At 34.9% G+C, this 15,002-nt stretch overlaps 1 non-coding gene across 1 annotated transcript; it reads right to left on the reverse strand.

Annotated features, from left to right (window-relative positions):
* Nucleotides 1-14,708: 14,708 nt before the first annotated feature.
* TRNAT-AGU (transfer RNA threonine (anticodon AGU)) lies at nt 14,709-14,782 on the reverse strand. Its single transcript has one exon. It is a non-coding gene; the product is annotated as a tRNA-Thr (tRNA).
* Nucleotides 14,783-15,002: the final 220 nt, after the last annotated feature.

Here is a 15,002-nt window from a genome sequence, read left to right on the forward strand (position 1 = left end):
GAAAATAAGGTTGAATATACATGGAAGGTTGGAAGGTATATAATTATAAATTATAAATATGTAGTAAAAGATGAGGAAACAAAAATCTTCTTAACCGTACTAAAAAATGTATATCAACATCACAACCTTAATGATGTAGCAAATATGCTTCCCAACCTAACCTACATTTACAAATCGAGACACGCACATGTATGCAGGTAACTTTTTCCATTAAAAAAATTAGAATAAGAAGACAGAAAAAAAAAAAGAAAAATCATATAGTAACAAAAAAATATAACTTTTTTCACAACCTTACATTTAAATATATATTTTTTTATTTTCTTAGAAGCGATGTTGGTTGTGACTCTGACAGTTTCCTTATTAATCATTTCATTGTAGAAGAGTTTATGAGAGTAAGTGAGTTCAAATCTTGATTAGAACAAAATTATAATGTTTTATTTTAGTTTTAATGACATTTTGGGTAGGTGAAGAGCTGGTAGGATCAATGAATCTAGACGCTAAGGTGTTTTATTGGGTTTAATTAGACATTAAGAGTTGAACTAATTAATTAAATTTATTTATTTTTTAATTTTTTCTTATAATTAACATAATTAAAAGAATAGGGGAAGGAGAACTAGTTAAAGAGATTGGTGAAAAGAAGAAGAGAGGGTGAAAGATGCACATTTTTAGAAACTTTTTGAACATAAAAAAACTTTATAGGAAGAAGATTAGAGCAAGAAGGGGTCATCTACAATTTTATTAGCATTGGAATTCCGAGTAAGGGTACTAACCTTATCTTTACAATTATTTTTGGTACAATTTGCCTGATTGCTTAGTTTTATTTGTGGAGTTTCAGGAACAAAATTGTGTGAATGGTGTGACCATAGTTTTGAACATATTCATTGGTTTAAGAGAAGCCAAGCGTTCAATTTTTTTTTAACCCATGAAGAGTTTTGTAGAATATGTATCCTCTTGTGGGTTGAATACGAAATGGTTGATTTTTTTTGTCTCATATATTCCATGCGATTGTTACATATGGTATTTTACGAACCAAAATTTGGAGAAATTAATTAAAAAGAAAAAAAAGGTACATATTAATAATTTGGCATTGCTACATATGCGGTGAAAAATTCTTTTGTTCTTTATTTAAAGAGTTATAGGCTGATTTATAAAGTGGTGTGGTTGTTTTGGTAAAAGTACTGTGATGTGTTTTAAAAAAATCATATTAAGAATGGATTTATACTAGAATTGTTTTAAGGATTTAAAGTGGAAGAAGTATTATTACCGTAATATTATATGTGTGGTGGAAATGTATATATGTGTGGAGATGAATCTAGATTGTTGGAAACAAGCTTAGTTAGATGATACGGGAATTTACAGATTTTGTTGACTTGTTTATTTTTTTTTTAGGTTTAGGTATTATTATATACATTACGTATAGCCACGTTAAAAAGTTACTAACTTTGTATTTAATAAGTTTTGGTTCTGAAAATTTATTAAATTTATTATTAATTTTGCTACTAAAATTTATTGAATCCAACATTATAAATTAAATTGTATAGGGATGATTATATATATTATATTCTATTGAGATTAAATTATATTCGGGAAATTGGAATTTGTTTTGAAATTATAAAATATACACGTGGTGAGTTGTGCGGTTATATATATATATATATATATATATATATATATATATATATATATATATATATATATATATATATATATATATATATATATATTCTCATGTATATTTAATCTCAGTATAATATATATTTATGTGCCTTTTGCATGTCATTGTCTAAGCTTGTCACATTTTTTTTTTCTTTCAGCTAACACCATCAAATATGGGTTCAATCTTAATTAAGTATCACAAGAATTAGCAGTCAAACACAACACATAAAGTTCACAACCAAAATGCGATATATTCACTTCCTGTGGACCAAAATCTTTTGGAAACATTTGCTCTTATACCAAATGTAACATCTCTATTTTTTCTTTTGGATATCATGAAAAGTTATACAATGAGCACTTTTAGCGAAATCGATCACCGATAAAATGAACTTAATTAACAACTTGAATTTAATTTATTAAATATCATAATTCAAAACATCGCTTGTCAAATACTTTTCAAATGTCAACATTGAAAATAAATTACATCGTCTTTAATACGTAATTTAACAACTTAATAAAAAAAGGAACATAAATCCCAAGTTAACCCCTTTCTCTTGTCAGTCTATTCCATGCCAAAATCATTTGCAATATCACATGCTCCCTATAACACGCGTCATACGATCATCGCACACGCAATAACCACACAACACAAACAATATGGCTAAGCTAATCATAAACAATGATATATAAACATAATTAAACAAACAACATTACAAGTAATACTCATCATCACATGCAAGTAAAATACTTAAGCCTAGAAATCACAATCACACTCCCGACATGCAAAAATATAATGATTATAATTTCAAAGAAAATATCCAAACTATAACTCCACTGACATGCAAATATACACACAAATAATTGATCTCAATTGAAAACGTAAGACCGCCACCTATGACACTAGTTCACAAAATCCTTAAACCTCAATGTACCCCATTAAACATGCACCACTTAACACATTAAACATGTAACATTAATAGTTAAGTAACCCAAACAAAATAAGAGATGAGATAGAAAAAATAACTACCCGTGATGGTAGAGAAAGACCAAAAGAAATGCACTGCAAGGCTGCACCCAAAAGTATAAATAAAGAAAACTAATACATATGTGTTTACGTGAATTTGGCCCTAAGTCATAAAGAATGAAACCATTGTTGAACGTGGACCCATGGTTTCCTTCCATTACCTTACATCTAGCTTAACAAAATAAAAGTTAACTTAATGATAAAGAAGAAAGAACCAAAAAGTTTAACAAGAACAAAAAAATGAATTTGCATATGGGCCCACCTCCAAACATGATAGAGACTACATGCATTCACTACCCCATGCATTCACGCAGACCCTGGAACACCCTAATCTCTCGGTCTCACCATCCCATCACTTGTATAATGTACCAACAACACATGAAAGAAAAAGCAAAGAAACCACTAAATAAAAAACGTGAAAATGAAAGGACCAAGAACACACACCACTCTTGCAACCAATAAATTTTCACTATAACAAAAAATAAACCCTTCCAAGCCTGCTAAGGATTTCTAAAAGGACGACCACCATAAAGTCAATGTATGGAACATGAAAAGATAAAGATGGGGACACACTATGCGGACATTAAATAACCTCTGCACCATTTTTCTTAATATGCTAGTTATTTAAAAGAAAACAAACTTCTTTTCTTTACATAAACGGAATAGTAATCAACCATGTTAGGCCAGCGAAAACAAGGAAAACCCTCTCATGCATTCACCTAAACTACTACAACATGAATGAAACAACAAACAAGTTCCTGTGCTGGCTAAAGGTAACTCACGAACCCGCAAAACACTTCACAACACTGCATGTCTTCCACCAATGTATCTCACTACAACATGTACAAAAACCCATTGCATCATGATAAAACTCTTACCCTTGACAACCCAAGCTGCAACCAAACAACCCTTGTGCGCACAAAAATACATCACGCTGCCATTACTTCCACCTGAACCACTACGGAAACCCACCAATTTGTGTAACCCATGGCCAAAACATGATAGGAGAGAAGAAAATGCAAGCAAAAAGAGTGGCACCATGCACACATAGAAATCACCCAACTCATAAAGCTTCATGAAATATTGGAACAAGAACAGTACCACATAATACATGGCAACAATGGCAAGGTAAACAACCAAAAAAAGAACAAAAATAGCAAACAAGTTTAAGAATAACACACAAAAATTTTCGCAGGTTCTCTAAAGCGTGTAACATCCCTAAGGAATATTACTAATATTTAATAAATAAAATTCGAAATAAAATAAATACCGCATTTAATATAAACTATTTCCCAAAAGCACGGGAAATTTAAAATTTTAATATATAAGTCATAAAACCAGGAGTCCATAATTTATAAAACTAAAACAATAATCACATGGCTCCCAAAGGTTTACATATTTATCTCAAAAACCGAAATAATAACACATAAACAAAATTCCCGGCTATCCCTCGCTTCGAGTCTAGGCATCTCCTGGCCCACCTGTCAAATCATCTGCTCCCGGATAACGAGTTATCCGATCATCGCCACACACACATAGAAAGGGTGAGCTATGCACAATAAATATATAAATAGATACATGAAATAAATATGCCACCCATCCCAAAATAACATAATTAAGTATCTCATTATCAAATTACCCAACCATGACCTCATACTCCTTCATGAGTCATATGCATGAACTAGGTCTTGGGACTCCACTATGCTCCCACGAAACTAACTCATTCGTGGTCCAACCCTATGAGCCTATCCCGCTCATAATCCTGCCCTACAGACTCCTCGTCTGTAGTAAATCATCCAAGCCTCATAACTTGGACCCTGGCACGCACGCAATCACCATACTATGGACTCCTCGCCCAATAGTAGCCGACGGGAACATAACAGTTCCTTGCCCATCGTGTGTCCGACACATGTAATCATCATACTAAGGACTCTTCGCCCATTAGTAGCCGACGGGAACTCAACCAGTTCCATGCCCATCATGTGTCCAACCATCAAGCACATCCCAGACCCCTATTGGACTTAGTCCTTCAAGCCCAAACATAAAAGTAAGTGAACTTAGTCCTTCAAGTCCACTAATCAACGGACAACCAATTTCACAACAACCAAAATTGCCTGACGCCGCATAGACACCGCTAGGCGAAAACTAGCAGTACACTGCCCAGCGGCCAACACCCTACCGCCAGGCGCTAGAGGCCAAACAGAGGCCACTCAGCTTCGTCACCGCCTGGCGGACACAACCCTACCGCCAGGCTCCTCTTACAAACAGTGGCCACTACCACTGATTTAGAACTCTACCGCCTGGCGGCTCGCCCCGCGCCGCAAGGCGCCATACCAGTAGCGCACTGCTATTGGTTTTTGGCACTGTTTACAGATCTTAAGGCCTCCAACTTCCAATACCAATTTCACACATTAATCCTAGTAATTAATACATATCATCATGCCAAAACACACCAAGTACAATCAATTCATGTCCAACACAAAATTTATCATATTCCCATACTTCCCCAAAACCCGTCATGATCATGCAACACTCGGTCATAGTGATATCATCAATGGTAGCATTTTTCATACACTTATAACATCATACATTTGAGCTAACATATATAAGTTCATATATTCATCATGTCTTAGCAAGCACTACCAAAAACATACTCATCAATCACACATCTATATATTTATATATATACATTCACCAATCAAGGTCATACCAGCACTTGAGAACACTTAATCACCCATTAGTAATCATACTATTAGAGAATTCAAATAACCAATCATGCGTCACGTATATCTCTAGCTACTGTCCTCCAAATCAAATCTCCACCGTTCACAATGAAGAAATACATGTTATGGATCTCCTTTCAAAATTTCACCCAAATTGGACTGTTAACGAACCCGAAAATGCAGTTTTACGAAAACTGCGCAAACTAGAAAAAGTGGTGGCGCCTAGCGCCCAGAAGTGGAAGGTGGCGCCTGGCGGGACTGTACTACCGCCGGGCGGTCCCTGTTGCGGGAAAAGTACGAAAAACAGCATTTTTCGTGAACCAGATCACCCCTCACATCTCTCATATGGCACCTGGCGGCCAGCCCCGTGCCGCTAGGCGGTGCATACTGTTCTGAGTAGTTTTTCCCCGATTTTCAGCACCAGCACAACTCTTCTCTCTAACAATTCCTCCAATACAATTTCGCCCACACTTCCCATTATTTAACAATCCAATTATACTACTCTTTCCATTTGATAATAACAAATTACCCAAATTCAATTGCCGCTATTTGATTCCCTAAGCAACAATCCTAGAGCCTCCTTACACTGTTTCATCCAATTTCATGGTCAATTACACTACAAATCAGTGAAGTCCAACACTAGATCGTCTCCTAAGACCCAACCCTTGCTTTCCCACCAATAAACTCTTGTAAAAACTCAGAGAAAAACACAAATCGAGCCACAAACTCGCGTTGCCTAGCGACCAAGGAGGTGCCGCTAGGCAGTTCCGTTGCAAGAACCCAAATATGAGCCAAAAGTGTATGTGCCGCCTGGCGGCTATGAACAGCCCGCCAGGCGGTTTCTGGAAAATTTCCAGAAATGCAGATTTCAATGCAAACAGAAAATGGCCTATCATATACATGCTATAAATCATACAATTACGCATAACACATAAATAGAACGTGGTTCAGCTCCCCTAACCTAGATTTCTTAGCTTATTTTTGGACTTGTTGTGAGTTCCCTCTTGATCACCAACGATGTTCCTTTGACTCTATCTCAATGCAACTTCTTGCTTCCCTCACTTCTCACCTTACACTCTCCATTTCGTATACCTAAGGCTATGTAACAATAACAGTCCCATTAAACTTGAGTTTAATTGCCATTCATTGGCAATTCTATAATGGTTTTCCAGCCCCCTTGGCTGCTAGAATTTCCTTGCCCTTTCACCTTCATGCCAAAGGAAATTTTTGCAAAAAGAAAGTTTAATTTGGGTTCACCAAGGTTCGAACTTATACCATGCCAAATGTCAAATTAATGCATAACCATTCAACCAATTCATATTTCATGATAATTTATATAATTCTATAATTATATTATCACTCATCATGATCTCGCACATATTTAAAATAATAATAAACCAAACAACACATAATTAGCATACATAAGACTCGAACTCATGTCCTCTCACACAAACCAAGTACTCTTAACCACTTAAGCTAGTACTTTTCCACATCATAGCAATCCGCATTAAATGCCTTAAAGACTCCTACTACCCGCATGTATTAAATAATTATTTAATTAATTATTTAAATTTCTCGGGTCTTACAAAGCGTCTCCTTGCCTCTATCTTCACTCTCAACGTTTTCTCTTAATTCCTTGTATCCTCGCCGTTTTCTCACCTTCTTTTAATTCCTTTTATGCAATCCCTTAACCCATTAACCTAGAAGGTTTTATATCCTCTCATAAAATCCTAACTTTTAACCTAAAACATATCCCGTCTAAAAATAAATTCTCTTTTTTCTTTTTTTTTCCTTTTGGTTACCAAGATTTGGAAAATAAAATAAATCAACATCTTTGTTAATTGGGAAAGAGTGATTGACAAAGAATTAAAACATATTTACATATTACACCAATCCAAATAATCATGAAAGGGATAGAGAAAATTAAAAGATTTATGTGGGTCCCACCAAAAAGAGGAGAGAGAAAAATAAAAGATAACTACATTTCCCAAGTTTAGCTAAGGATGAAACCTATGCACCTTTACATTCAACACCTATACTCCAACCAGTGATTCATATGTATTTTTATTAAATAATGCACACCATTTAGTTAAAAATACTTATATTCCATATTTTATATTTCAATAAAATAATTAAGTTAAATAAAATAATGTTCTTAATCAAGGCATTAATTTCTTTATGGTTTTCTCTTTATTCTAAATTTCTCGAGTCTTACACTCCCCTTTTTTGTTTGTGTTTGGCGATGATCGTGTAATTCATTACACGGGAGCAAATAATGTTTCAAGAGGATCTGGTGTCACTTAGAGTCGGAGAGGGGCTAACTTGGGAAGTTTTTATGGACTATATTTTACTATTTTTGTAACATTAATTTTGATTAGTTTTGAGCATGTAAACATAGAGTTGGATTTATGGTTTTGAATTTTGTTGCTTTTAATAAAGTTTAAATTTTCACACGGTTTTGAGAAATAGGTTTTATTCAATGCGACTTTATTATTTATATTATTTCTATTTTATTTAAATTAGTAATATTCGGCTAGGATGTTACAAGTTCAGCATTGATATACTACGAATAATTGTTTCCATCATGCATGATGATAGAACGTGATATCAGTAGTTGCATAAGGGATACTATAATGGGTGATTATAGTGAAGACAATGATTGTAGTGGTTATAGGCAAGATGATTGCAAGGTTTGCTATGATAATTTATAAGGATTATTTATTCTAAACAAACTGAATTTATAAGTTTTGTTGATAATTATTTGTAGAGTTTTAGACATTGTTGTCGGACCAAGTACATTACTTTGTTAAATAAGAAGTTAAGTGTGGAACAAAGGTCTCTTCTTCAAGGAACACCATTTGAATGGTTCACCATGTTGAAAGGAAGTCTAAAAATATCTAGGACACTTCTTAGTTCGTTAATTAGTTTGTGGGTTGAAAGGAAAGAGGTTTAATAAGAAATGAAGTGGTACGTTTAACTTTATTGGGTGTTTGTTTGGGACTGGGTTTAAGGATTAATGGTGAGACTATTCAGTTAGACGAGGTTCGTGTAGACAGCGAGTGTAAGAAAATATTTAATAACCAAATTGTTGATGTTAACATGGTATATGATTTCCTACTAAGACATAGTCAAGAGCTTAGCTTGGAGGATTATTGTAGGCTTTATATTTTATTGGGAATATCCGAGTTCCTCTATCCAAGTCGTACTATAAGAGTTTTCCCCATATTGTTTACCATTGTGGATGATCTATGTAGTCTTGGGAAACATAATTAGGGTGAGCTTGTTTATGAATACTTGGTTGGGAGCATATGCAATGCATCCATGTGCTTAATGCAGAAAGGAAACACAATACAATTTCATATTGTTGGTTGTGTGTATTTGTTACAGGTGTTTGTCCATCAATCCTTTGAATTAAAATTTGATGTGTTTCAATTACAATTGATTGTATTCAATACTTTGAGTAGGAACACCGTTAAAAGGTTGATGTACACTTTGAGAGCGACCAAACACAAAATAACAATTTGTACCACCAATTAAGAGTCAAGTGATATGAATTTCGTTTGTCACTAACGCGAGGAGGAAACGCCTTATTTAGAAGTTTTTCATGCACCTCGAGCCATCTTCCAATTGTATTTCTCTATGTATGAATAGTGTGATACATTACTGCCTCTGTGTTATGATGTTAATTGTGGGTTAATTATTAAATTGTAAAACTCATCTTTCGTACACCATTTTCTGATTCCTTTAATTGCACTTTCTTATTGAGTTATGTCTTTGAACAAAAGTTAATTGATTCCAATTTGTTGAACTGATTCGAAGTTGTCCATACTTGTGCAACAAAGTGAATTTTTCAATATATAGTGGTGAATTACACTATCAAGAACACTCTTTAAACAAATTCCCAAAATAGCCCACTCTATGGCTCTATGCATCCAAAACATCACTTGAAATATCATCTGCTCCCGTGTAATATGTTACACGATCATCGCCAACATAAGCAAATATGGTGACCTCAAAGAATTAAACATGAATAAACATCATAACGTAAACCCACCCCCCAACTGATTAACTTAACCTAACACCCTTTCTTACGACCTTCTCCTTCATGCATTAGAAATCATGGCCTTCCACCATAAGGTTAACATATGTTGCCACGAGCCTACCACCCATGGTCCAACCCCTACGAGCCTGCAACTCATAGACCAACATGCATGGAAATGTTATGTTACGAACCACCATCCATAACAAACCAATGGAGCTAACCACTACGAACCACTGTTTGTATTCTCACATAGGATTCCCAATATCACTAGCCTACCACTCGTCAATGACAATCAAGTGGAGCTAGCCAATACGAGCCACCACCCATATGCTCCCACAAGATTTCCAACATCATCGGCCTACCACCCGTGATCACCACGTGTTTACAATACATTACGAGTCACCCTTAAATGGGCCTTAGCATGTCTCATACCCAAAGTCATCATCCAAAGTCGTGTAAACCACGCAAAACAATCCAAATAATAGGCATTTCCCCTACGCTATTGCTTAGCGTAACCTAAGTGCTGCTAGGCAAAATGTCGTTGTAGACCGCTTAAACCTACTACTTTGGAAGCTATCGCCTGACGGTTCAATTCTCACCGCTAGGTGCTACATGCCCCAAGGACTTCCCTAGTTCCTCCCATCGCTTGGCGGCTTCTCCTGTGCCGTTAGGCGCTATACTAGTAGCGTGACAACTGCTGGTTTAGCACACGCAAAGAAGGTTTTAACACCTCAAACACTCTAGGCACACATCAAAAATACACAAAAAACTAGATAAAGTGAACATTCGAAGCTTGAGATCTATAACGAAAATAGTAGGAACAATGATATGTGTGAGTGGAGCAGTGTCCATAACTTTGTTGAAGGGTCCAAAGCTTCTAAATGTAGAAAACTTGCCATCAAAATCCATCATCATATTTATGTCCTCATTTAAGATTAAACGCTCATTTAAGGTGGAAAAATATATTTATTGAAGTTACAAAACACCTTCAAATAAGGCTAAAATCAACAAGTTCTAGAAAAATCACTTTTTGATGAAGGATTGACCACTCAAAGAACCATGAAGACTCCCCCAAGGAGAATTACTAGAAGCATGACTAAAAGGGAGGATCCTTCTTCTATGTATCTTTCTTTATTTTCCATCTTAATTTCATGATTTCCCTAATTTGACTTAATTTTGGTTGACTTGTTGACCTTTGACTATGGTTGACTCATTAATCAAAATTAATTAAACTTAAGTCAACATGCTAATCCTTGTTTAAGTTGTTTTGTAGGTTAATTTTGTAGAGAGAAGCATGATAGGTGGCACATGATGATTGGAGGGCAAGGATGTTGTGGAAGAGAGAGTAAAGCAAAAGTAGACATTGTACCTTTTGTCTCTTTTGTTCTTTATGCTCCTTTGCTTGATTTGGAGGCCACTTTTGTCTCTTTCTCCACCCATGACCGAGAATCCACATGGGGAGACACACCACCAAGCCATTTTGTGCCAAGCTTGAAGATGCTTCTAGAATTAGGGTTTCTATTACTTTTCTAGTTAGCCCTTTACAACTTTTATATTTTTCTTAGAGACCCCTAAGACTATCTATTTAAGGGGAGCTCTACCAAGTGTAAAAGGGTTGAATATTTTGAATTAAAACACTATTGTTTTCAACCACATTTCCGTGAGCTAGCCCTCCTCCCAAGGAGTGGAAAAACTCTTGCCTTATCTTGCTGATGCAAGTGGCGACACCATACAATCATCTCTAGAGCTTGGTTTGGCTTTGCACCCTCTATGAGTGGCGTGCTCCATTTCCATAACCACTACTCTCTTCTCTTCCATTTTACTTTGTTCTTCTTCTTTCATTTCATTTTCGTTTGGTGTTTCTATTATTATTGTCGTTTTTAAGCACTCCAATCCATCTCTTTCTCCTATTGAACTCTTGGAAAGGAACCTTCACATCTAGATCGCTTGCTATCTTAATGTCCAGTGGGGATTTCCTTGAGTTTTCTTCACCATATTCAATAATCTTAAAAGGAAACAAGATATCTTTCATCACTTTTGCACCCTATACATTACTTATACACTCCTCTCTTTCCAAATGGGTTGCACAAAACCTACTTCTACACATGTGCCTTTGTTTATTTTCACCCCATTTTCCACTCATAAACTAGATGCACTCAGATGTTGTCTTGTGGCAATTCTCAACTTTTAAATTTGTCTAATTAAAACATTCCACGTGACATCTATCCTATCACACTAAGCTGAACCAATGGAAGGCTGCCACGTTATCGTCTTCAACCCTAGCCTCTTCTCCCATCAGAAACCCTGGGCAGCCATGGAAACCACCATGTACCTCGTTGTCATCCTTCCATCTTCTCGCTAGCCACCACCGCCCTCAGAATTACGCTACCACCATCTGTGCACTCCAAATCATATATGGAAAACGTGAGCCATCCTTCACACACCACCATTGCAGAGACAACGTTCTAGCCACACAAAACACCACTGCCAGCACGTAGCACCACCTCGCGATGCCCTGCACAACCCACCTTCGCACACATGCACAACGGGAAACAACGTGTCGTCTCCTCGCGAATCCACCATTACAACAGCCATGGAAACTACATCTCCACGAACCAGCGCACTTGCGTTCACACCACCTACAGAAAACACATCAGTAGGTCACGAGCAACCATGACGCCGGAGAAGAGAGGACCATCGCGTCGTACGCTGTTAGCCACAATCGATGATGGAGGCAGCAAACCCTAATTCTAGATATATATATATATATATATATATATATATATATATATATATATATAGAGAGAGAGAGAGAGAGAGAGAGAGAGAGAGAGAGAAGGTGTGTGTGCCACGTTGCAACCTCTCAATGGACACTGAAATGGTCAAATGTAGTCCAATAATCATCTTTGGGCAAATTTTGGGCAAAATTGGTCTAATAGTCCAACTGCAAGGGCTGAATGGGAAATTGGACAGAAATTAAGTTGCTAAATAATTAAGTAAAGATTTTTAATTAATTATCTTTGATATATCTCAAATTATCAATAGAGAAAATCTTCCAAATATTTTAGAAACTGATAAAATCTATTAATTATTTGAGAGATATTATATCAAAAGATAAAAGATTTTAGCAACCGAAAATATAAGATTTAAAGTCCAATCAAAGCCTATATAAAGAGACCGAAGGGAGTAGAAGAAGACAAGGTTGGCACTTCGGAATTTAGGAACCCTTTAGAGGGGCCTAATTTCATTCTCCATCTCTACTCTCTCTTCTTCTATTTTCTATTTTACTTTTGAATTCCATGGAGGGTTAAGCTTCAAGGGTTAGTTCCACTATACTTTATTAATTGGATTCTGAGGTTTGAATAAATTTGTTTGTTCTTTTGATTCTTGTTGTCGTTTATTTTCATCTATGACTTTTGGTTCTTAATATAGGAAAAGTAATGATTTTTACATTGAAGTAAGTTAGCACGGTGTTAAGTCTACATAACATAACAATCATGAGTCCTAGGGTTTTTAAATTTTAATTGAGAAGTTACTTTGATTAGTTTTAGAAACTTTCAAATGATTGAATGAGTTGTTGATAATAATTGAGAAGTTACTTTGATTAGAGGTGAAAACTTAGATTAGAATTAATGAAGAAGTTACTCTGGTTAATTAGATTTTTACTAGACATAAGAGGTAAAAGAATGGACACGATTAAGATTAGTAATATTTAATTGAGAAGTTACTTTGGTTAAATTTACTATGATTAATATACAAAGTTCTTGCTTTTGATTGAGAAGTTACTTTGGTTAAAAGTAAGGACACCAACAAATTAATTGAGAAGTTACATTGATTAATTTGAAGTCTTAAATAAGAAATCAATAACAATAATCTTTAGGAAACCAATGATGAATCCTATTTTGAAAAAGCAATGGAATCGACCTACTTTTCTTTACTATTATTTTTATCTTATTTTATCTTTTTATCTTTATCTTTTGTATTTTTTATTTTATTTTATTTGACTAACTCTTTTGTATAGTTTTTATAAGAACTGATTTGTTAAAAATCAATTCCATGTTCGTTGGGAGATGACTTTGGGTTACTTTACCCTTTCTATTGTGTTGACTACTATCTTAGCAATACTAACATTGCTATAGTTTAGTAGTATTAATTTGATCGCGTCAACGACAACGTATCACCATCATCATGGCCTCGTCAGCAATTGATACTTGGTTCCTGGGTTGTCTCGTTCTCATTGGATGTTGCTGCTCTTGGTCAACCTGGCTCATTTTGATGGTACTTTTTTTACTATAACATTTCAAGTTTGATACAAGTTCAAGATCCCCATAATTAGAGATAAAATAAATTTAAAGTACAAAAATATTACAAATCCCATCTTACATGTTGGTTTAGATTTAAATTTCACTCTTAAGATGATATTAGAATCATCCAAAAAATATTTTAGCGAGATTTGTTATATTTTAATCCTGTTATGTCACGTGCTATCAGAACGCTATTAAACCACCTATAAATATGTAATCTTAAACAAGGTTTAGGATTTAGAGTTAGGAGGCCTAAAACAAACTTAAGAATGATATATTTTTTTAGGCCTAAAGCATATTTAATACTAAAATTGTTTTGAGGTTTTTTTATTGGAAGCCAAAAGCAATTAGTACTAAAAAAATAATTTTGAGCTCTTTATTTCTTGAAGTTATAAAGCAAAGGTTTTACCTACTTGGGCCTTGAGCTGGACCTGATCTACATTCAAGATGTATGTGTCATGATGTATCAGAGATCATTTTTTTGACTAGAGATAAGACAAATTTATCATATATAAATTGTACAAATCCTACCTTAAAACCGATTTTATAAGATTGATTTAGGCTTAAAGTCCAATTCATAATACATAAAAATGCGTTATATATATAAACTTTTGGATTATCTTAAACCTTCATATTTTTAATCAATCAATGTTAGAGAAGATTTGAGTGGTATATTGTAATTTTTTCATGCAACATAACTTTGTATGATCTTATCTTTAGGTTCCTGCCTCCAAAAGCGACCTAGATCCCTTGTCCTTTTCAGCTTGGATGTGTTTTATAGCAACACTACAATCAGCGTTTGCATGTAGGGAGTTATGGGATCTGTAGTATCATTCTTTCTCCAAGCATGGTGCATCTTAATCATAAGTCTTATTTTCAGTGCAATGTTCAATCCCCTTATGGCAGTGATTGTCACCATATTGGCTCCTTTACTACCACATGAGGAAGTGAAAAAAGTTTGCTTTCATTGAGAGTTGAACTCAAGACCTCCCGCTTACTAAACGGGTGCTCTAACCAACTGAGCTATGAAAGCACATGTTCATTATTATTAAACAAACTAAAACATTTCAATGAGAGATTGGAAGCTAGATGCTACACTAACTCAATCTTACAAAATAAATTTATAAGGTGATGTTTACATCTATTTATATATTATAAATTGACCTTAATTCTAATTGATGTGAGATTTTCAACACACATCTCTCATATCGAGGTATATAGTTCATTTACTAGATGTTTGTGAGTGATAGAGA

The sequence above is a fragment of the Vigna unguiculata genome, chromosome 10 (genome assembly GCF_037176805.1).
Source record: "Vigna unguiculata cultivar grain cowpea cultivar isolate G323 ecotype 2 chromosome 10, ASM3717680v1, whole genome shotgun sequence".
Taxonomy (NCBI): domain Eukaryota; kingdom Viridiplantae; phylum Streptophyta; class Magnoliopsida; order Fabales; family Fabaceae; genus Vigna; species Vigna unguiculata.